The sequence below is a fragment of the Scardinius erythrophthalmus genome, assembly GCF_964197995.2.
Source record: "Scardinius erythrophthalmus genome assembly, chromosome: 23".
In the NCBI taxonomy this organism is placed as follows: Eukaryota; Metazoa; Chordata; class Actinopteri; order Cypriniformes; family Leuciscidae; genus Scardinius; species Scardinius erythrophthalmus.
In genome coordinates this window covers 10,060,341-10,085,734 of record NC_138243.1, presented here as the reverse complement: position 1 = coordinate 10,085,734, position 25,394 = coordinate 10,060,341, and the positions used below count along the sequence as shown (strand labels likewise).

Below are 25,394 nucleotides of genomic sequence, written 5' to 3'. Positions count from 1 at the left end.
TATTGCAGGGTGAGTTTTATCTCAGCTTAGCAGGAAAATCAGTTATTACACCACCAATGGTTGCTGTTATTCCATATAGTTATTGAGAAATTAAAACAAACTTGAAAAATATATATATATATTTTTTTTTAAACTTAAACTTTTAAAACATCTAATGAATACAAGTTTTTACTTGCAAGATTACAATTGTAGAGCTCTGTAACTGGAATTCTTACGAGTAAGAATTAAATTAGACAGCTCTCTAATAGTTTTTAGCTACTAGTATATGAGCATGTGTGTAGTGAGCAGTGTTCTCGGCTGGATTTGTTGGTGTGCATGGAAATTCAGTGGGAAGCATTCCATGTCTTTCTATCACTAAGAAGGGATGTACCCAGCCCAGATCTTTTGGTAACTGTGAGAGGATCAGTAAACTTTCTGTGTCCCTTAAGCCTGGGACACACTGCATGATTTTCAGCTGTCCAGATGAAAGATTGCCATCTTCAAACAATCGTGACTCCTTAACAGGGGTCCTACGTCGTACAATGAGAGGTTCAAAGACGACAGTTGTCAGTCTTGTCTTTCCAACAATATTTATTTTTATTAATATTAGTATCTTAATATTACTATTATTTTTATATATTATGTATTAATAATGTTTTTTTACTCTGCCTGGTCTTATATCTTGTTGCCCATTTGGGTTTTACATATACAAAAATAAAAATTACAGCATGTTGTGTCAATTAGATACTTTTTTTATTGACATGGCAGATTGTAGCAAAAATTAGTGCTCTAACAACAGTTGTTTGCTGAATACATTAATTAATAACAACTGACATTGAACACGATTTAGATGTAATGAAGACCAAGTTCCAGTGGAATATCTTCACAATCATCTATGATGTCTTTACGTCCTTGTGTATTCTGAGTGGCAGTTTCTGTCTGCAGATGATGAGGTTATGATTCGTGACAGCATCTGAAATACACAATTGAGTTTAGAGTTACATTGGGTCTCTTCCATTTAATTATGTAAAAACAATCATTTTCAAAAAGGCAAAACTGGACAGTATGAGCCCTTTACCGTATTAAAAGGAAAGTGATATAAAGTCATGGGATTGCTTTAATGTTTTTTTTTTGTTTGTTTGTTTTGTTTTTGTGACTGGGTATGTTTAGGCATAAAGTAATCATTTAAAAAAATATAAATAAATAAATAAATAAATTTATAAAGTTATAATTTATAGACATTTTAAGAAAGAATCATTTACCTGTTAAGAGTATGTTGACGGTCTGTGTAGTTGTAGCAGATCTCCAGAACATCAGTAATGAGGTGACTGACAGTTACAGATTTGAAAACAAAAAGGCGGGAATAAAAGAACCCTAAACTCGAACACAAAGAACCATTTCAGCATATAAAAGGTTCTAAAGGACGATACAGTTCTAAATAGAACCTTTACTATGTGTAAAGAACCTTTAAAGAACCATCTTTTTTTAGAGTGCACTTAGCATCAGTGTACTTTTTTAATTTTGTGTTGCAGCTGCGAAAACCTTTGCCAAACACTCATGTCAGTGGGTGCACAGGAGCAGATGGCAAAATAGACAGCTTTGTGCGCATTTGCCTGCCATAGAGGAGCATTTTAGTTTCAGCATGAGTGGCTTGGTACACATGCAAGAAGTCAGTTACCACAGATTTCCATGGCTTATGTTACTGGATGGCCATTTGGACAGTGTGTTTGAGAACATGGTTGAACCTCTCTACAGCACCATTAGCTGCCGGGTAGTGGAGAGAGGAATGATGGTGATGAATATTCGGCCTAAAGGTTAGCGAGTCAGACTTCGAAGGTCGCAGGTTCGATTCTCAATGACGAAAACGACTGAGGTGCCCTTGAGCAAGGCACTTAACTCCCAATTGCTCCCCCAGAGCCACAGTGAATCGTTGACCACTGCTCCTGGTGTGTGTTCACGATTTCCAGTGTGTGAGTTCACTACTCACACACTGGAAATCGTGAACACACACACTGGAAATCGTGTGTGTGCACGATTTCCAGTGTGTGAGTTCACTACTCACTGCTTCTAATAAGAGTGCACTAACATGGATGGGTTAAATGCAGAGGACAAATTCCGAGTATGGGTAGCCATACTTGGCCTTCACTTTACATCTAGAAAAGCAGAGAAAGCAGAAAAAATAACACCATTATCAGTTACTATACTCAATGGATTTCCATGGCGGCTGAAGACTGATGACACAAACAAAATCACAGAATCTGTAGTGACAGTGTGAGTAAAGGAGACCTCAGGCCATATGCTGTAATAATCTGTTAATGTTATAGCAAACCTGCAGTCGGATGTAACAGTGTCAAATGGCCCAACTATGTCCACAGCCACGTACTGCCATTGTCTATCTGGCAGCACCACTGGCTGGAGAGGAGTAGGAGTAGATCAATAGAAATCAAAGTCATTGTTTGGTTCTCACCTCTCCCTGATGTCCTTTGTGCACAATATGGAGACCAGCACAGAGCGACGAGCAGCAGGTGCACTCAGCCGTGAGCCTCGGAAGATAAAGTTGTCCTTAACATACGGTTACAGACACAATTTATTATATGGCAGCAACATAACGTCCAGTCCCTTGGGTGAAGGAGGCTAACTATTAGAAATCTGTCTGCAAAGTTTGGTTAGAGCAGGGCAAGAGTAAGGGCAAACGTGACAGATAATCAGCTGGAGCATTTTGAAATGCCATTACATGTGATTCATCAGGAAGGCCCTCCTCTGAAACGAAATGACCTAAGAACATCAAGCTGCAAGCCAGTGGTTTATAGTCTTGGGGTCCTTTGTCATGCAAAGACATCTTCAGCCATTTCTTGAAAATACTCAGAAGCTCAGGTTAAGTTAGGCAGGTCATTCCACCAGCAGGAAACAGTCCAGGTAAAGGTCCATGGAAGTGATGTTGTGCCTCTTTGGGATGGTACAAGGCACTGTTCACTTGCAGAATGCAAGCTTCTGGAGAGCAGTTAGTAAGCAGAGAATCACAAGACGGGAGTGACAAACTTCATCCATCTTGTTTACCCATCACTTCGATTCTCACACATGTTATGCTTTACATCAATTCAAAGTAGAAATCACAATATAATTCATGCATGAACACAACAACCTGCACATAGAGACGACCACAACAGCCCTGAATATCAGGGGAGCCATGGAGACGGATCCCCTGTGAAGACCTCGCCAACACAACAGTCATCAGCACAGATCCTCAGCAAAAGTCAATACTCTGAATGACCAATCCACAGTCGGACTTGTGATGCAGCCTGGAATCATAACCCCACCATGTTGGTTTATTTGGCCAGAGGAGAACTGGCCTCCACACTGAGCCTGGTTTCTCCCAAGGTTTTTTTCTCCATTTCTGTCACATATGGAGTTTAGGTTCCTAGCTACTGTCGCCTCTGGGTGGCTTAGTTGGGGATTTGATTGTACTGACATTATCTGATTAGAAATGAAGTTGGTCGATGCCACCACTGTGTTCTCCAGAGCTGCTTAAAAGAACTCATTTCATATTTAATGATATACAGGGCCCTATCTTGCACCCAGCGCAATTGACTTTGTACACCGACGCATGTATCATTCCTATTTTGCACCCACGCAAAGCGGACTTTTCCCTCCACAGACGCACGTCGGTAAGTTAGGAAATACACTTGCGCTCCCGGGGGCGGTTCAGCGCAAACGTTCGTTCATGCTATTTTGCAGGTTTAGAAAACAATTGCGCCACTGTAAGAACTGATTTTCCTGCTAAAACAAAACGCACCCTGCAATAAAGCCATAAAATGCACCCTGGACAGCAGATAGCAAAGACAGAGCACAGAATCTTGTCCTGCCCAAACTTATCTCCTTGTCCCCTTGTTTGACTTCAACTCATCCCCCTCTCCTTCCTCAAGGCACTGAAAGTTCATTAAGAATGTCTATATAACACATATGGTGTATCTTGCGAATATGTTGTTTTTCCTTTTCATGTTTGGTGTCATTTTAAAGGGCACAGTGCGATTGGTAAAATGGTCTTAATTTCATTGCAGTCATTGGTTTAATGAAAAAGATTGAGAACTCAGGAGAATCCTGTATCTCCTCTCTGGCTGATATCTCTTTACGATATCTCAAGAAACCAGGTGCTACCCCCCTGGGGTACATGGATTGGCCCAACCAACTCTAAACAACATTTGTTTAACCCCCTTCTGTTCTGATCTGATATTTAAGGTGAGGTAACAGAGCAACCTTTGGGAATCTTTTACCAGGATCTTTCCCCCACAGTAATGTTTCAGTATTTTCCCATTGGAAGGTCCTGACACATTACTGGTGTCTGGTGTTTCCGCAAATCTTTGTCCAGGATAGATCAAACTGAAGGCACTATGAATGGAGCATGGAGCACATCTTAGATGACCTTCTGATTTCTGACTATCTCCTGACTTAGCATGTTGTATGCTGCAAATATTATAAAAAATTACGCCTATGAGTCTGTAGTGCGCGACTGCATAGGGTAAAATACTTGCACTGCACCCTCTGACTATTTCAGGACTGGCTAGTTTGTGATCGTGAGCGCGCAGTCGCGACGTGACGTCTCAAAGCGACACTAGGTCCGTAATGAACGAATAATTGAAAGTATGGGATAATCAGAATAATCAAAGATCTAAATTAATTCATAATCAATATTTATGATTATTTTCTAATCAGAAATACGATCTAAATTTGATTATCATTTGAAATTGGAGTCAGATTAAGCGTAGAGCTAAAGTAATACTAAAACTAAATTCCAATAAATTAAGTGAACTTCACTGGAGCGCTGAAAAGACATACACGCTTTAAACCTTCGCCAGGCCGTTGGATTCCGTCATTGGGCCAATGGGTGGTCCTTACAAAGTGGTGACAGTCCCTCCTTGATTCTCCAGGGTGCGAGTGTCTTTTCAGCGAAATATTGGGACTTGCAACAAATAAGAGAAGTAAGATGTCCTTCTCTTTCTTCAGCCGTTTGGTAAGTCAATTCTCTTTTGCCTTTTAGAAGTGTTGAGGGAAAATTCAGACGCACCTCATATAGACATATTTATAGAATGGGTCGGCATACCCAGTTAGACTGGAGAACGCAAAATCCGGTGGGGCTTGAGAATTAGATTAGATCACTTGTTGCTAGGGCAAACAAGGAGGTATTTAAATTTAAAGCAAGGGATATCTTTTCTCATCTACACTGCCGCTATCATGTCCCTGATATGTGATGATACACTGCCGCTATCATATCAGGGACATGATAGCGGCAGTGTAGATGAGAAAAGATATCCCTTGCTTTAAATTTAAATACCTCCTTGTTTGCCCTAGCAACAAGTGATGAAACCTAAATTGGGATAACATCATCCAAATTTTATTCTGGTACTCAACAGAGGGTTGAGAACTAAAAACTTAAATTCTGAGGTAAATAATGTTGTTACATTTAATTATTTGCTTTGCTGCAACAACATTGCTACACTGGAAATAAGAAAATGGTCAGGCTAACTTGTGAAAAAAAAAAAACTTGTGATTTGATGAGCTAAAAGATAACAAGTAAAAATGTCTCACTTGAATCCTTTGTGTGTGAAGTGTAAAGTTGGACAAAACAGTGTAATTAAATTAGAGAATTTCAAAAGAAATTATCTGAGAAAATGATCTCAGTCCTAGAGAACAGCTGCTATGCAGAAGTCCTAGAGGCTGAAATTTGGAAAAATACGCTAAATTTTGAAACTGATGCATATAATGACAATTATTGGCTTGTAACCAGGCCTGATAGTTTCAGAGGACATGCACAGCTTGTCCTTATCTTATGAGATAATTTAGTCAAAGACCAATATGAATTACATCAAAGTAATCATTGTTCTTTGAAAGTCTTTCAATAGTGTCAAAAAGTTCATGACTGATGTCCCAAATATGGTTTAAACAACACCATTTAAGGCTCAGTCTTATAAAACATAGCTTTTAATTTCGTCTTATATAAGACTTTGCAATCACTGCATTCTTGTATGTTTTTGAGGTCTCAAAAGAGACTGACAAAAGTAACAAACCATAAAACAATCTTGGCGCCCTCCATGAGACCTGTTTGTCCAACCTTTCTTTCATATTCAAAGAAGATTCTTAAAAGAATGCAACTGATAACATCTCAGTCTAAAACAAGATTGTAGTAGATAAATTGTAGTCACAAAAATCTTTAAATTGAGCAATGATTTGACCCATGTTTCTCAATGCCTGCAGTCCATTGAATGTTCACAGCATCAAAGCAGCTGTAACTGGTTTCCAGTGTGGGTTGTTGCTGTGTACACAATGCTCATGCCAGCACAGCTGGAGCTGCAGGGCCAAACTAAAAGACCAGTGAGAAGATAACAAGTCAGTTTGGACAAATTACTCAGTAAAGAACCCCGAGACCATAATAAAATTGGTTTGATTTATGCAATTTTATAAAAGATAATTTATATTATGACCAGGTTGTAATATATATTATAATGCAATGGCCAAGAATGGCTTTAATCTCGTGATGATTCAGCATTGGGTTAGAAGAGGAAAGAATGTTTAATGAGAATTAAAAGAATCAGAATGTAGAAAGATGGTACGTGTATGTAGGGAGCAAGAAGGAACACTAGTGTTGGGAGGAATGAGATAATAGATGGTTAGAGAAAGTATTGGAAAGGAAACTGAAAGGAAGAATGAATCAGAAAGAACTTCTTTACCTTCTATTTGTGCAAGAATCTTTAATGAGAGAAATTACAATGCTCAGTATATACCAACTAAAATGATCAACCTGATTACCATGTCTTAAATATCCATCCAAATCCACAGGATGATTTAATTTTGATCTAATAGATCTTTAACCCAGTAACAAGGGGAGGTACAAATTTAAATTTTCTCTTGCAACAAAACCACAAACAAAGTGGTGCAAGTGTTAAACTCCTCTCTAGGAGCTTCATCTCACATGGGATCTGATCAGGAAAGGTATTTTACTGTACATGTAAGAACAGTTGTGTGAAATTTAAATATCAGGCAGAAAATCTACAGTCTTTATGGACCACAGAGATCCAAATGGTCAAGAGTTGAATGGCACCATAAATTCCAAAGGCCAAACAAACAAGCATAGCACCACACCTGGTGATCTAATTGCTCTAAACACAGATCTGGCTAGTGTAAATAAACAGCATAATGTAAAGAGATTTCCCTGGCAGACCTGAGGGTCTTAATGCTCACAACACAGCAGACTGTGTGAGTTTAGATGCAATAGCAGTCAGATCTGACCATTATCACTGTTTAATTGACCTTTTCTTTGCAAACACATGATCATGAGAATGATACATGTCTTTGTAAACAAAAACAAATTTTCTTCTAATGGCATAAAATCTTAACAGATCAAAGCCATCAGTAACAACTGTCTGGCTAAGGCCATCAAATAAATATTGAGATCGACCATCTATCTTAAATGCAATTTGTATAAAGGCTCAAGATTAAACTGTGTTTTCCTCTCTAGGTCTATTTCCTTACTGGCTGACAAATTACTTTCTTTAGAACCAGATTCTACAAGGGTCTGGTTCTGCCTGCCTTAAGCAGGACACACAACTTTACATGTAGGAGATGGGGGTGGAGAAACTTCAAGGGGCCGCTCACACCTCATAACACTACAGAAGCAGCTCCTGTATGTGGCCTCCCCGGTGTAGCACCGGAACTAAATTATGCAACACAAATTATGGTAGGATAAAACACCACCCATCTCCTATACACAAACATACACAATACGCACCATCACTACGACAATCTTAGAACATCTCTACCTGGCACAGATCATAAGACTATCCAGGCCAAATTATTCACATCATGCAATACATCATTCACCTTCATACATATAGGACAAGGGAAATTATTTTAATAATTTCTTTTCAGCATTACATTCTTGTCAACTTCCTGTATGTAAATATTGTGCTGTGCATAGGACATGCATGGCTGTGGTCACACATCAATTGATTTAAATCCACATAAAAAATCTAATTGAGACCCATTAATACAGCTGGTCTTTGGACAAAATATTTATTATGTCCAGTCGTTGGCAATTGTTGAAAACCAGGAGGGCCCCCTAGTTTCCAACAAATGACTAATGACAATCTAAACAGCTAAATCTAAAATGCAGGCATTTATATCTGTCAACTAAACGATTCCCAGTCAGACCTGCACTATTGAGTGTGACCTAGTCTGTACATCAAATGCACAGAGGATGATTACAAAGTTAAACCAGAGAATTTAAATCTCTGTTTCTTTCATGTCATTTCATTCTCTAATTGAATCTATTAAAACATTAAGTTTCATTGATGATTTGCACTTATAACAACAAATGTAGACAATTTTAGAATTATGAAATTTACATTTCCAAGTTAAATTATGTGATATACTCTAATTATGCATACCGCTAGTAAATATACTAGTTATGGTGACTTTCTGCTACCCTTCCTTGATTCATCCAGACCAAGTCTAAATTCCACTACCAGATCACTGCGGTAGTGAAGAATTTGGTGATCAAATTACACCTGTTCATTAAATATATGATTCTGGAAAAGAGACCATATTTACCACTCGCACCTTTGACTTTTGAGTTTCACATTTTTGAGTACATCATGTTTTGTTATCTTGTGTTCTTGTGGTTATCCAATAACTTTTCCTCATCTTACAATAACCACAAATACATCAGTGTTCAATTATTGCATGGTCATTCAGAAGTTGTTCAGGTGTCTCACACGCAGTGGAGCGTCATCAGTGAAATGATTCCTTCAACTATGGACTACTGATCTGCCCGGCAAATGAAACCTTCTGCTTAAAGGTGACCGAGGACTTCTCAAATGGTCAGTTAAAACATCCTAGGGAGGACAAAGATGTTTCCGCAAAGCGTTATAATGACCCTTTCCAATGACACCTTCTGATCATGCTGACCAAAGCAAACAGACTTGATACAACGAGATCATTCTACAGACTGAATACCAACGCAGCCAAGTGAAGGTGGAAGCAAACCTGGCCAAGAGGGTCATGACACCCAGTCCAGCTGCTGCGGCATCCACACATTCTGCCATGCTTTCATTTTAATGTTCAACCTGTCTTAATGCTGTTATTTCAGGTGACTGGATTCCTGCACCAATCGACAAACACTGCAAACTACAGTGGTCAGCCCGACGAACACTCAGAGAATAACACTGAAAATGTGGAAACAGGAAAATGTCCAAAACATGTCCCCTTAGGCCTGATCTAAATCTGTCCCAAGGGGCCAGGGGCCGTCTGTAAGAACTGATTTTCCTGCTAAAACAAAACGCACCCTGCAATAAAGCCATCAAATGCACCCTGGACAGCAGATAGCAAAGACAGAGCACAGAATCTTGTCCTGCCCAAACTTATCTCCTTGTCCCCTTGTTTGACTTCAACTCATCCCCCCTCTCCTTCCTCAAGGCACTGAAAGTTCATTAAGAATGTCTATAACACATATGGTGTATCTTGCGAATATGTTGTTTTTCCTTTTCATGTTTGGTGTCATTTTAAAGGGCACAGTGCGATTGGTAAAATGGTCTTAATTTCATTGCAGTCATTGGTTTAATGAAAAAGATTGAGAACTCAGGAGAATCCTGTATCTCCTCTCTGGCTGATATCTCTTTACGATATCTCAAGAAACCAGGTGCTACCCCCCTGGGGTACATGGATTGGCCCAACCAACTCTAAACAACATTTGTTTAACCCCCTTCTGTTCTGATCTGATATTTAAGGTGAGGTAACAGAGCAACCTTTGGGAATCTTTTACCAGGATCTTTCCCCCACAGTAATGTTTCAGTATTTTCCCGTTGGAAGGTCCTGACACATTACTGTGTGTCTTTGTCAGGAAAACATTACTTACTTTTAGAGTCATCTTTGAGTAAATGATGTCATGTATTTTTGAATTGGCTTTTTATAATTTACTTCTGTAATTGGCATGATACACTTTTACCTGACAAATAAATGTTAACCTTGATTTATTCTGCATTTTTCTGAAATCATTATTTCCAGTAGATTAATGTGTAGTTGGTGTTTCCGCAAATCTTTGTCCAGGATAGATCAAACTGAAGGCACTATGAATGGAGCATGGAGCACATCTTAGATGACCTTCTGATTTCTGACTATCTCCTGACTTAGCATGTTGTATGCTGCAAATATTATAAAAAATTACGCCTATGAGTCTGTAGTGCGCGACTGCATAGGGTAAAATACTTGCACTGCACCCTCTGACTATTTCAGGACTGGCTAGTTTGTGATCGTGAGCGCGCAGTCGCGACGTGACGTCTCAAAGCGACACTAGGTCCGTAATGAACGAATAATTGAAAGTATGGGATAATCAGAATAATCAAAGATCTAAATTAATTCATAATCAATATTTATGATTATTTTCTAATCAGATCACGATCTAAATTTGATTATCATTTGAAATTGGAGTCAGATTAAGCGTAGAGCTAAAGTAATACTAAAACTAAATTCCAATAAATTAAGTGAACTTCACTTGAGCGCTGAAAAGACATACACGCTTTAAACCTTCGCCAGGCCGTTGGATTCCGTCATTGGGCCAATGGGTGGTCCTTACACCACTAACCAGGAAAAAATAGTTTAAAGTCAGTGGCGCGTTGCGCATGTTATTCATATGCTATTTCAAGGGTGCATGCTTGGCCATAATCAATGTAGCGTGTGCACAACGCGCATACACTTTGATTCTCTCATCTAAACAGAAGCAGCAGTTTTCATTTTTGCAAATCATACATTATTACGATAGATAGATAGATAGATAGATAGATAGATAGATAGATAGATAGATAGATAGATAGATAGATAGATAGATAGATAGATAGATAGATAGATAGACAATTTATTATAAAAGCATACATCTAACTTACACATTTACCCAAATTATCATACGCCCGTTTAACCGAAGTTAATTTGAGTGGGTTTCTCCATTTCAATGTAACTTCTCTCTTTTATGGCCGTGACGAGAGCGTTGCTCTCCTTGGCTGTGAACCGCTCCTGGCGCGCGCCTGGCAAATCCGCCGTTACAATAGCAATCCGCTAAGGAAAAAGTGCGTCTGCTCTGAAAGGGAATGTGAGATGATGCTCTGTTAGGTTTATTTCACGTTACACCAAAACCACACCTATGAATAATGAAGCTACTTCAGACCAACCCCTTTTAGATTTGCACCGGGCGCAAGAGTCATTTATCCCGCCGGTATAATAGCAACAGCGCCAAGACCCGCCCACAAAGTTGCTTGCGCTTTGCGCTTGACACTTGTGTTTCAGATCGTTAAAATAGGGCCCTTACACAGTTATTGAACAGAACTGAATCAACACTGAACTGACCTCAGTTGAACAATGATGCTATTTTCTTTTTAGAGCTTCTTTACAGCAGAATTGAACTCTGTTTGCATCGAATCATTATTTTCCTGTTTATCCCTGTAAAGCTTCTTTGAAATAGTCTGTATTGTATAAAGCACTATTTAAATAAAGGTGACTTGACGACTTAGTGGAGAAGCCTGAGGTGGAGCCGGAGAGCTGGAGAGCTTGACCACTGGAGGAGGAAGGTCTCTGGGCGGAGCTGGATAGTCCATATAGTCGGACAGGACCGGCAGAGAAGGAGAGATTTCGAGGGTGAAGAAAAGGGTGAGCCATGGATCTGCAGACTACAAATCAATCAGACAGTAATCCGTTCCCGGTTCTGGGATGGACTGGGCCACAAGCACTGACTCCCAGATGGATCTGGCGGTAGGCTCTAGGGGACGGAAATGGTGACTGGCTCAGGCTCCGGGATGGACATGGTGGCTGGCTCTGACTCCATAGCGGGAGTGTGCTCTGGCCTGGGGTCCGTGGCTGGCACGGGGCAGACGTCCTTTTCCTCTTCTGCCTCCCTCACAGAAAGTAAAGGATGATTTCCAAACAAGAACCTACAAGAGATTGAACTAAGCTGGGGGTATAAATACAATGGGTAAACAAAGGAACTAAACTAGGTGCAGGTGACTGCAAGATGTAACTACACTGTAAAAAATAATTCTGTGGCTTAGTAAATATTACAGAAATTTTTAACTTTATTAACTTAATAAAATCTCTGTATATCGTTTACTTGATTGTTTGAGTAAAACATACCAAAATAATTGAGTAAAAATCCAACAGTTAATTTTATCTAAAATTTACAGATATATTTAAGTTTTTTTCAATAAAATAATTTAGTATTTGACTAACCAATTATTTCTTTATAATATACTTAATATATATGTGAAATTTCTATCAAAATATTTGAGAATGTTTAATTAAACTGATCTGTTTCAAGAAACAAAAAAATTACTTAATTCAAATCAATATTATTAATATATTTAACACGCTCTTAAAATTGAGTAAGTTTACTAAATTAAAACAATGCCCCCCCTCCCCCACCCTCTGACGTGACGAAAACTCGACAGTTGGAGTGAGCGTGGCTGAACTCTCCAGTCTTCAGAACAACAGCTTTCTTCTCAGCGTCGCAGATTTGGTGCATTTTCACTGTGAAATTCAGGTTGGTGTATGTTTTATTTTATCTATAAAATCATTACTGTGCTTTAAATCATATTTAATGCAAAACAACATACAGAGGCGTAATTCGACACCTAAACGAGAGGAGAGCCGCGTTTGTCTTTTTGCGTGATTGAAACGCTTTGCATAAACACATGACTTTCATAATGATAATGAATATAATTATTATCATTTGGATGATAAAATGTCCTCAGAACTATCACTTTTTGTTTATTGGCAGGTTATGTCAGTCGCTCGCAGTATATTTCGGCTGTGCCTCAGTGACTGTGAGTGAAACGTACTCGGTTACTAACGTAACCTCGGTTCTCTCTAGAAGAGGGAACGAGTACTGCGTTTTATTCAAAACGCTACGGGAAAAGTCTCTTTTCACGAAACACTGAAGCAAAAAATTATCCTTTAATTTTCATATATGTAAAACGCGTTGCGGCAGCAGCAGACAGCTATGGCGAGACGTCTTGCTCGCTCATTGGCTGCTCTGCGGCAACTGCTTAAGCCTATCGAGCGAGGCCTGAGATGACATCAGGCCAATGAGGGCGCTTCGCGCCCTCCTCGCCACTTCCCGCCGAAACGGGCGTGGCTTACCTCTATAAAAGGAGCTCGAGAAGGCTGACTCACTTGATTTTGATCGCCGAAGCGAACCAGAGTGAACCGTACGCACGGCAGAGAACGCAGTACTCGTTCCCTCTTCTAGAGAGAACCGAGGTTACGTTAGTAACCGAGTACGTTCTCTTACGAGAGTCCTCTCGTACTGCGTTTTATTCAAAACGCTACGGGAACCCCTTGCAAAACGCCGTGCGTGCTGGGATAAAAAAACACTGATCACCGGAAGCTATTTCAGGCACACAGTGCATAATCACCAGATTGACTCACACAGAGTCAGGGAATAAGGGTGGGAGCCTTAATTCCCTAAACTGTAGCGTCGTAGAATAGACATATCCACAGACGCAAGTATAACATCACATAGACAGGGTAGGGAACCTGAACTAATGCGGAAAATGTGGGTCTTACACAGTTCTGCCCAAGATAGTCGGTAGCGCATAGCGCATGAGTTTCAGCGGTCTGACTAGACGGCTGAACGGATTACACCGACAAAAGCTTAGCCTGCAAGGCGGGAACCTCTAGGTTATAAAACCTGATAAATGTAGACGGCGAGGCCCAGCCTGCCGCCGTACATATATCCTGTAGGGAAATCCCGCTGGACCAAGCCCACGAAGAAGCAACGCTTCTCGTAGAGTGCGCTCTGACTCCCAACGGGCATGGAATGCCCTTGGCAGTATAAGCCAGCGCTATGGCGTCAACTATCCATCTGGATAGACTTTGTTTCGAAACAGCCATTCCTTCGGAACGTCCACTGAACGAGACAAAGAGCTGCTCTGTCTGTCTGAAGACAGCAGAGCGGGACATATAAGCTCTTAAAGCCCTAACAGGGCAAAGAAAACTCGAGTCCCCTTCCTCACTTGATGCCGGCAGGGCAGCCAGGGAAATGACCTGAGCCCGAAACGGCGTGTTGAGGGATTTCGGCACGTAGCCGTGCTTAGGTTTGAGTATGACTTTAGAGTCATTAGGACCAAACTCCAAGCACGCCGGGCTCACAGAGAGCGCGTGCAGGTCGCCTATGCGCTTCACTGAAGCGAGAGCCATCAAAAACACTGTTTGAAAGACAAATGTTTGAGGCTAATAGACTGGATAGGCTCGAAAGGGGCACCTTTCATGGCCACCAGGACCGTAGAAAGGTCCCACAAAGGAACTGAAGGAGGTCTGGGCGGATTCAGTCTCTTAGCTCCCCTGAGGAAGCGGATGACTAAATCATTCCTTCCCAGTGACTGACCCAGCGCTGAACCAAAGAACGCTGAAATAGCCGCCACATACACTTTGAGCGTGGAAGGGGATCTGCCCTTATCCAACAGCTCTTGTAGAAAGGAGAGAACCTCCGTTACCTCACATTCGAGGGGTGAAATGCTCCGAGCTGTACACCAGCCGGAGAAAACCGACCACTTCGAAGCATAAAGCCGCCGTGTCGACGGCGCTCTAGCCTGAGTGATGGTATTCACGACTCCCTCTGTGAGACCAACGGGTATCTGTTGAGCACCCACACATGAAGGGACCACAGTTCCGGGTGTGGGTGCCAAATCGAGCCCCCGGCCTGCGAGAGGATATCTCTCCTCAACGGCAGTGGCCATGGATCGATATCTGCCAAATGCATCAGAACTGGGAACCATATCTGGTTCTCCCAGAACGGAGCTACAAGCAGGACTGGGCATTTCGTTTCCCTGACCCGTTCCAGCACCTGTGGCAGGAGGGAGACGGGGGGAAAAGCGTATAACGGGCAGCGTGGCCACCTTCGGGACAGCGCGCTGTCGGTCTTTGAAAAGAACGCGGGGCAGTGCGCGTTTTCGCGGGACGCGAAAAGGTCCACCTCCGCTCTGCCGAATCTCTCCCACAACAGCCGGACTGTTTGTGGGTGTAGAGACCATTCGCCCGGGGGAACATTGTTCCTGGACAGTCTGTCTGGGCCCACATTCTGAAGCCCAGGTACATGCACTGCTCTCAGCGAGCGTAAGTTGTGCTGAGCCCATAATAGTAGGCGTTTCGCCAGCCTGTACAGGGATATGGATTTCAGACCGCCCTGGCGATTTATGTAGGACACCACAGCCATGTTGTCCGAACGGACTATGACGTGTTCGTCCTTGATGTGGGGACAAAAACGCGTCATCGCGTTGTGCACTGCCAGCATTTCTAGGCAGTTTATGTGTTGGAGCTTTTCTCGTTCCGACCACAGGCCGAAGAACGGTCTGCCCCCGAGCAGAGCTCCCCATCCCGAGGTGGATGCGTCTGTCGACACCATCCTCACTCTCGAGGAAGTCCCCAGGCTTACACCTGATTGGTACCAGTCGTCCGCCGTCCAAGGCGCCAGGGCTGAAACACAGCTCTGATCGACCTTGAGGCGTAATCGACCGGTCGCCCACGCTCTGCGCGGTACCCGCGTTTTCAACCAGAACTGCAGCGGGCGCATGCGGAGCAGGCCCAGCCGGAGAACTGACGATGCTGAAGCCATGAGACCCAGCATCTTTTGAAACTTCCTGAGCGGGGTGACAGCGCCGCGGCGGAAAGACCTCGCCGCGCGCTGAATGTTCAACACGCGCTGTGGTGACAGCCGCGCTGTCATAGACTGTGAGTCCAGAACGACGCCCAGAAACAAAATCGTTTGACTGGGGTTCAATGAACTCTTTGTCCAGTTGACTGTGATACCAAGATTCTCGAGGTGATCGAGTAAAATGGTTCTGTGCTCCACGAGCTGTGATCGTGATTGAGCTAGGATCAACCAGTCGTCCAAATAGTTCAGCACTCGCATGCCTCTGAGTCTGAGAGGAGCGAGCGCTGCGTCCATGCATTTCGTAAATGTACGAGGTGCTAGGGACAAGCCGAATGGCAGGACTGTATACTGGTATGTCTGACCCCCGAAGGCGAATCTCAAGTATCGCCTGTGGTGTGACGCTATCTGTATTTGAAAATACGCGTCCTTCAGACCTATCGACATGAACCAGTCTTCTCGGCGAACATGCGCGAGAATTTTGCTGGTTGTGAGCATTTTGAAACTGTGTTTCACTAATACTCTGTTCAGCCATCTTAGATCCAGTATGGGTCTGATACCGCCGTCCTTTTTGGGGACTAGAAAGTATCTGCTGTATAGTCCCCCTTCGCTTAGAGCTGGGGGAACGCGCTCTATCGCCCCTTTGCTTATCAGTTTTGATATTTCGGCTCGAAGTAGGTGAGCTACTTCCAACGAAACCGAAGTTTCGACGTGCGCTGTGAAGCGGGGAGGGCGTGGACAAAACTGTAGCGAGAAGCCTCTCTTTATAATGCCTAGCACCCAGTCCGAAACCCCTGGGAGCGCTGCCCATGCTTCTGCATGGCTGGCTAGGGGCTGGATACGGAGCGCGCTCTGATCGCCGTGCGACAGAGGCGCTTCGGGGGATACAACAGGCATTATGCCTGTGGCATTTGAGGCGGGGCGCGCGCTTAATACAGCGGGCGGAACGCTCGTCCTCGACCTTACTACAGTGCTTAGCTGAGTGAGGGAGGACTGAGAAAGTCTCATAGGACTCATGTGAGCGAGTAGATGTGGGCTGGGAGCGGGCACATTTACTGCTTTGGGCGCGGTGTCTGCCTGAGCAGAGCGCGCGCTCACAGGTCTCGTTTTTACAGAGAGCCTGTGATCTGTTAGACATAGTGTTCGTGGGCACTGGGAAGCGGGCACTCTCACTATGTTGGAAGCACAATCGGCCTGAGTCGATTTTATGTGCGCGAGCCCTAAGTGTAGGGCTGTGCTTATGTGTCGTGATGGGCACTGAGGAGTGGGCATCGAGACTACATTTATAGCACCATCGGCCGTAGCCGGGCAGAATGCCTGCGCTCGACCCCGCTGCGGTGTTTAACCGAGCAAGGGAGGGCTGGGCGAGTCCCGTAGGACATATAATGACCGTTAGTAAGTGTGGGCGCGGGAGAGCGGGCACAATTACTGCAATGAGTGCACTGTCTGCCTGAGCAGTGTGAATGCACAGGTTTCGTCTTTACAGAAACCACAAGGCATGCAGAACATAGTGTTTGTGGGCACTAGGCAGTGGGCACGTTCACTATGTTGTGTGCGTGATCGACCCGAGTCGAATATATGAGCGCGGGCCCTGTGTGAAGGGCTGTGCTAATATGTAGGGATGGGCACAAGCAGTGGGCATCTTCTGTACACATATAGCATCATCGGCCGTGGCCGGGACTTCGCTCGTGGGCTGCAAAACAAACACGTCTGCAGTTGCCTCTCGGGGAACAAACAGAGTGATTTGCATTCGGCGGCATAAATATTTTCTGCCGGCAGACCCGGGATTCGAACTCGGATCCTCTGCGCGAGAGCCTAATAATCTACCACTGGACCACAGTGAAGATACATAGACAAAGTCAGCGCGAGTATTATCCACACTGGCGTTTGCTTGCAGGCATGTACCACGTGCTCGTGGGCTGCGAAAACAAACACGTCTGCAGTTGCCTCTCGGGGAACAAACAGAGTGATTTGCATTCGGCGGCAAAATATTTTCTGCCGGCAGACCCAGGATTCGAACTCGGATCCCTCGCGCGAGAGTCTAATAATCTACCACTGGACCACAGTGAAGATACATAGACAAAGTCAGCGCGAGTATTTTGCTTGCAGGCATGCGAGTAAGCACGACATGCAATACTAACATTTTCAGACGCCTGAAATATGCCAGAATGTGAGAAGAGTGGATATCGCCCGGTTTCAGCGGGGCTGAAAACACTCCATTCCCCTTTCGCCAGTGACGCACGGGAACCGTAGAAACGGCGTTCGGTTGCAGTCAAGCGGGTACTACGCGCTCGCTGGCTGCAAAATGCATCTCCGAAGTCGCCTTCAGGGGACTGACAGAGCGAAGCATTGGCGGCATAAAAATATATGCCGCTAGACCGGGATTAGAACTCCGGTCTCCCATGCGGAAAACCTATAATTCCGCCACTGAGCCACAGGGGGATGTAGGCTTTGAATGTGAGAAGAGTGGATATCGCCCAGTTTCAGCGGGGCTGAAAACACTCCATTCTCCTTTCGCCAGTGACGCACGGGAACCGTAGAAACGGTGTTCGGTTGCAGGCAAGCGGGTACTACGCACTCGCTGTCTGCAAAATGCATCTCTGCAGTCGCCTTCAGGGGACTGACAGAGTGAAGCATTGGCGGCAAAGGCGGCGTCAACATGTATTACTCGGCGTTTGCTGGCAGGCAAGCGTGCTATAACAGACTCACTTGCTGCAATAATATTTCCAGTCGCCGAACAGGGAACTGAGAAATATGAGAGAAAAGAGGTGAGACCGACCAACGGTGGGACTGAGAACACTCTTTTCTCCTTCGCCGGTGAATGACGCGCGCGGAGGCAGGGTAGCTTTTCTTGTAACGTAAAGAAAAACTAATCCCGCCGTCCGCTTCCAGGAAGGGCAGCCTCGGAAGGATGCCTGGCGAGTCCTCAGAGTCACCGTAGGCAATTGGCTCGGAGTGAGGGCATTTCGCCGTCAGCGAGCGCGAGCGCTGCATGAGAAGGCGTCTTGAAAAAGACGCAGCTCTTTTAGGGGTGAGTGTTGCAGCGAACACACACACACACACACACAGAAAACAGAGCAATATAGCAATAAAGGATATAGGCGTCGGAAAGCGCAGCAGGTACGGCTGTAGAAGGCGGCGTTGGCCAGCGGCTTCGAGGGCTCGTCCCGCTGAAGTGCTTGCTTTGAACGACGCTTGCTTCCGTGATCCAGCGATGCGTGCGCTTCGCTGAAGAGATTAAAAATCAAGTGAGTCAGCCTTCTCGAGCTCCTTTTATAGAGGTAAGCCACGCCCGTTTCGGCGGGAAGTGGCGAGGAGGGCGCGAAGCGCCCTCATTGGCCTGATGTCATCTCAGGCCTCGCTCGATAGGCTTAAGCAGTTGCCGCAGAGCAGCCAATGAGCGAGCAAGCCGTCTCGCCATAGCTGTCTGCTGCTGCCGCAACGCGTTTTACATATATGAAAATTAAAGGATAATTTTTTGCTTCAGTGTTTCGTGAAAAGAGACTTTTCCCGTAGCGTTTTGAATAAAACGCAGTACGAGAGGACTCTCGTAAGAGAACGCTGGACGGCGGTATGAAGTTCAAAGTTCACCCGCAGAGCGCGAGTCTGTCTCCGGCACGAGGACCAGCGCAGATTCGGTGGATATTGGATAACAGAGTGGTTGATTACACTTGAATTAGGCTACCTGAATGTTTAAATATTTCATTTTTACTTGTTAAATAAGTTTAAATGCAGGCAATATTGTATACATGAAAAAACAGTCTAAAATGTGCTGTATTGCTGTACTCATTGAAAATAAAGGCCAATGTAATGTATACTGGTGGTTGTCTGGAGTACTATTTTACAAAGGTTTAGAGAAAATAAAAAAGTTAATATTACTCATTAATAAAAACAGTTAATATTACTCGTAAATATTGTTTTTTTAATGTTTAAATGTTAAATTATTTCTACTCAATTTTATTTGTTAATGTACCAGATGCAGTTACTCAGATTTACTTATTTTTTTACTTGCATTTACTCAATTCATACAGTATATTTCATTGATTTCACAGCTTTAAAATTTACTCAATTTTTTTGAGTGTAAAAATGTTTCACCAATAAAATTGAGTAAATAATAGTTAAACTTTTTACAGTGTATAGAAACAACTGAGGGCATAATCAGTAACCAAGGAAACCAAAACTAAACAGAGCAGAGAAACAGGAACTAAAGGAAACAAAACAGAATGTCAAAATAAAAGTCCACAGAACACAACCGTGACAGTTGCTTAAAAAAAAAAAATATATATATATATATATATATATATTTATTTTTTAGGCAGGTGCCACTACTGTCACAAAAGCTACATACTTCACCTTCACCTGATAGAGGAAAATGTACAACAGGGAATTATCCAATGGAATGAAGATTTGTAGACACAGGGAAATAAGTTAACAAGTTATCTTGACTGGTCAAAATGTCTATATTGACTTTCCTCATCTCTAAAATATACACCCATATTTTATGTATAGATAAAGACTGTATTAGCCTGTATCTACAATTCAGTTGGATATTTTCCTTGTAGAAGCCCCACCCCCAAACATATTTCAGCTATTTAAATGACCCCTCAACAGAATTTGTCAACATTGGATACAAATTTCTAGTACTTGTATCGCAGAAGAGAAGAATCCACACTGACTGCTGAATTCTGGTCTATCAAGAGAAGGTTGTCTTCATTTAATTAATGTTAATTTGATATTCAGTATGTTTTATCCTTACTCATTTTGAACTTGTTTATTAAAATGATTTATGGTTATGAACAGAGCAATGAAGGTTTTTCAGAGTGTCCTGCTACTCTTCAGCTGCCAGTTCCTTCCTACTCTGGGTAAGCTAATGTGATTTGATAACATCAATATATTATAAATCCATTTAAAAAAATTTTTTTTTTGCTGGTGTTTAATATAACAGTATGTAATCCATTTGTGAAAGTATCTATTTGTACTCATTTTGCACCATGTTTTCACAGCTTTAAACTGTGGAGTGATAAATGGCACACTGAAGCAGATAGACGCTGGATCTGGTTTAGTGGTTGGAGTGAATGATCAAAATGAAGCGTTTGTCCTAAATATTAATGCCTTCAGAAAGACTGGCACATCTCTAAAGCACTTCAGTGTTGGTCCTGCTGGTCTGCTCGGGGTGGATGCAGCTGACAAGATCTTCAAGGTGCAGGGTAGCAGCTTTGTACAGATTCCAGGTGAAAAGAAAAATTACAGAAATCAATACATGCTTAATCGTTCATTAATTTGTTTTAAGACATTATCTTATTAATTTGAGAATAATTATCTTTCATCCAATCTGTTGATTGTACTGTTAGGCCTTCTCAAACAGGTGGATGCTGGAGGTGATCAGATCATTTCAGGTGTCAATGTGAATGATAACATCTTCTGCTTAAATATGGATGCTAATAACAAATGGCCATCCAGCACTATTCCTTGGGTTTCAATTAATGGAAAGCTGAAGTATTTCAGCTGTGGCCCGTACAGCTGTTGGGGAGTGAACAGCGCTGACCAAATCTACATCTTGAAGGTGATGTCATAATGTTAAATACAAGGGCATGAGTTCAAGTTTAAATAGCCAGGTTTTTAACAAACTAGACCTTACACACACACACGTTTGATTTTCTGACATAACTAAAGAAATAAAGAAACTGGTGTGGAAGCAGCGAACAGTTGTTTTATGTGACTTTATTATGGTTGACTGGTTTGTGTCTCTTTGGGTCTGGTGCAGGATGTGTCTAGTAATTCCTGTTCCGGGTCCGGCAAATTTGTGAATATTCCTGGACTTCTGTCCATGATTGAAGTAGCAACTGATGGCAGTGTCTTCGGTGTCAACTATCAAGGGAACTTATACCAAAGGTGAACAGAACCTTCATCATATTAAATGTTGTATGAACAAAAGTGATTATTAATTTTCTGATATAAATCAAATGCTACATTAAAGAAATGATGATTTTGCAGAACTGGTGTCACTCAATCCAACCCCGCTGGGCGCTGGCACAGACTGGATCTCGATGCTCGTCTGTCCCAATAACCACAAGCATGTGAGCTTTGACCTGGGATTTCTGTGGGTCGTCTGTGTTGACGGCTCCATCCGTAGATGTACTTTATAGTCTGTTATGAGTCACTGCAGCAACAGAGGAGCTCAATCATTAACAGAAACCTCAAAGTAATCAGTCACTATTAACAGAAATCTAAAAGTTTGATTAATCTCTTAATAAATATAGCATTATGATAGCATCTTATCAATGTTGTTTCTTTTGTGTATCATTTTGTTCAGTGGTTCTCCAACTGAGAGAAAAAAAGTGTTTTATTTATAATGTCTGATTTGAAAACATGTTTTTGTCTATAATTTCTAGTTGTCGTCACACTTTTAAAAGTTGCAGGAAGTTATTAGTGAAGGATCTAAGGATTCAAACTAGCAACTTGTGTTTGTGCAGCTTCAACAGAGCAAACATTCATCAACATCATTCTGTGGTGTTAAAAATACAGAGAACACAGAGTTACCAAATTAACATTTTAACAAAAATGTTAAAAAATCACAACATTTTTAACAAATTTGTTTAAAATGTTTAACAAATTAGCAAAATACCAAAGAATTAACATTTGCAAAATTCTGAAATTTAAAATAAGTAAAAAAAAATAAAAAATAAAAAAAAGCTGTTTGATTACAACTTTCACAATAACTGACCCTAACTAAACAAATGCAGCTGTTTAAAAGCTTGATAATGTTAAGATTGATTTGAAAATGGTCCCCTCACAGATCCATCTGCAGACTGAATCACAGAGATAACATTATCACTCTGATGCAGTCATTCCAGCACCAATTTTTAAACTGTCACGGCACGGGCGCTCTGTAGTTGATTCTGAAGTGGCACAGAATGAACGATTTACAAGAGACTTTAATGAAACAGAGAATATACAGGAGTAACTCTTCAGATATAATGTTGACAAACCCCAAACTGAGAAAACTTTCTTATTTGAAAACTAATAATTTGCACAATTTAACAATGCTGACAAGGAAGCAGACAAAAACAATGATGTAGGGGATCCAAGTGCAGTTTATTATAATGGTGATAATCCCCCCCCAAAAAAAAAAAAAAAAAAAAACATGACGCATAAACCCTGAGTTAATCCAAAGCATGAAACACAAAATAAACATGGTCTAGAAATCATAATTCTGGAACATAGTTACATGGCAAACATGAGGGCTTTAATACACAAAGACTAATGACAACAATGAACTGGTAGGGAAAATCATTGACTTTGTTTCATCCTCCATCTTGTGCTTCACCAAAATGTGGCAGTCTGGACATATACCAGACTCTGCGCTATAGGTGGCAGGATTCCAACTCTTCAGAGCAGATCACCACAAGTGGTTTCAACAGCCAGTTCAACAGCAAGCTAGTCTACAGTTTTCTAAGCCAGTTTAACAGCAAGCTAGTCAACAGTTTCCTCAGCAGTTTCAGCCTAAGCAGCCAGTGGCACAGGCAGAGCTGCTTGACAAATGTGCTGTAGCTGATTATGAGCTGATCCAATGTGGACCACCTGGTATAAGTGTGCAGCTATTAACTGCTGCTTTAACGGACAACAGTGTTACTACATTTACATTTACATTTTACATTTAGTAATTTAGCAGACGCTTTTGTCCAAAGCGACTTACAATTTAGGACTAAATTAAGTGAGTCATCGTAAAGAGGCAAAAACAACGCAAGAAGTGCTCAAAATACAAAGTTCAGGCATTGTTCTGCAGGGTAAATGCCTCTGGGTTAATGCGAATTAGCTCAAGGATATAGGGAATTTTAGAAATATTAATAATCATAACTCATGGTCATAACTCATAAATCGCATATGCATTTACTTTATCAATTATCGGAAATACCTCGTTCTGTAACTGGTCTTGTCATCAGCTATTCGTCCCGCGAATAAATGTAAGACTATCACAGTTAAGAAGGAGTATCCCTGTTTACAAACTCCGAGAAAGTTTATCCTCTGGCCACGAACATAAAACCTTTTGGGTTTATAAATTAAAACTAGGCCTACTCAAAGTAGTCTGTATAGAGCGTATAGCTTAGATCTTTGATTTCATTGACTTATAAGGTGGTTTTTCAAACACAGAGACAATTAAAAGTATAAATGGGTTTATTAATAAAATGGCACACACTAGAGATTATATAAGCTACAAATATAAACGTACGTAAAATGCAAACAATAAAACAAACAAACATTTAACCAAACAAGAAAATACGTGATCAGAATAAAATGAAATGAAAGATAGAAAGAAAGAAAGAGAAGAGGAAAAGGGGTAACTTAATTCACAGACCTACGAGATAGACACCAGGAAATCAGCTTTTAAATCGAGAGATACTTGCGAGCTGTTGTACTCTTTCAGTGCGATGCTGGAAAAGGGACGCGCGCGTGTCCGGCTGGTTTGCGTCTAGCTTCGTCTTCTGGGTCGTTTCGCAAGACGATGTAAAGGCTCACTTGAATTTAACATTACCGAGGAAGTTCAGATCATTTCCCTTTTGGAGGGGAAAGGCACGTATGAACTTAGTTGCAAAGACCGGCAGCTACGACTCGAACATGTGTTCGTTCGATAGAGAAGGCCAGGGCCTTCTTCAGATGTTCCTTGGAGAAGCGCTGCGCCGGGGAGAAAAGGAGGAAGGGTGAGAGAGGCCGGAGAAGAGAGCGAGATGAGGGGGTTTCTGCCTTTTAACAGACATCTGTTTACGTCCTCTTTTGAGGCCCAGCAAATCAGATTTTGTTATCTGAAGTGGGAACATTTCCTTGTGTGAAGAGGAACTATCATGAAGAGGAACTTTCTTGATGGGGTGATTGATGCTGAATCTAGCTTGATAGTGAAGTCGTGCTGTAGAGACAGATTGGCAGGGAGGCAGAGAAGCTCAGTCTTTGCCAGGTTGAGCTGCAGGTGATGTGACACCTGACATCCCAGTGGATGACGTACTGTACAACAGGAACCACCTTTGGCATCAGACCGAGACAAAATCTTCTACTTTATAGAAGACGTGCATACAACCATTAGTGAGCCAGAACCTCTAAATTCACGGTCCTCAAGGTTATGCTCCAAAGACTGGATGACTTTCATGAATATAGCATCTAACAATCTAATCTAATCTAAATTTTTAACAATTTACACATTAGTTCCAAGAACAGTTGAATGCTTCAATGTTTTAATTACTTTAATACCATTAACAATATGAGTTGTATGTAAATATGTTCGTTCCAATAACAATGAAATCAAGCGTAGCGTTAGTTCTGTTCTGTTAGGTCATGTTAGTCAAGCTCTCATTAGTGACTCTCAGCTGATCTACGTCTACCTATAGGAATATGACGCCTATCACTATATAAGCTCTTTCAGCATTATCAACAGCAATCGTGTTTCTCGGGAGCTAATTACCCTCCTCCAACCCCAGCTCCTCCTCTCGTCAGTCAGGATATGGCACTCTGATTCCCCTTTGAATCAGACTAAATTCTCAAATTATGTTGTACATTAAAATCTTGAATTAATGATATCTGCATACATTCATGTTGGTTCTGTTCTGTTTACCCTAAGGGGTGTTATTTCTACTCTTATCCATGCTAGGCTGCATGTATGCGCAGGGAGTTCTTGCCCAGAACGGAACCATACCGGCAATCCAAACTGTATGCTAATTGTCAATCGTATTTGATGATAGTGGTCCTG

At 42.1% G+C, this 25,394-nt stretch overlaps 1 pseudogene across 1 annotated transcript; it reads left to right on the top strand.

The window, feature by feature from the left end:
- The first annotated feature begins 20,462 nt into the window (after positions 1-20,462).
- On the top strand, positions 20,463-21,804 carry LOC308683250 (fish-egg lectin-like; annotated as a pseudogene). The gene is made up of 5 exons: positions 20,463-20,520; positions 20,662-20,889; positions 21,010-21,221; positions 21,423-21,550; positions 21,653-21,804. The product of its transcript is annotated as a fish-egg lectin-like (transcript).
- The last annotated feature ends 3,590 nt before the right edge of the window (positions 21,805-25,394 follow it).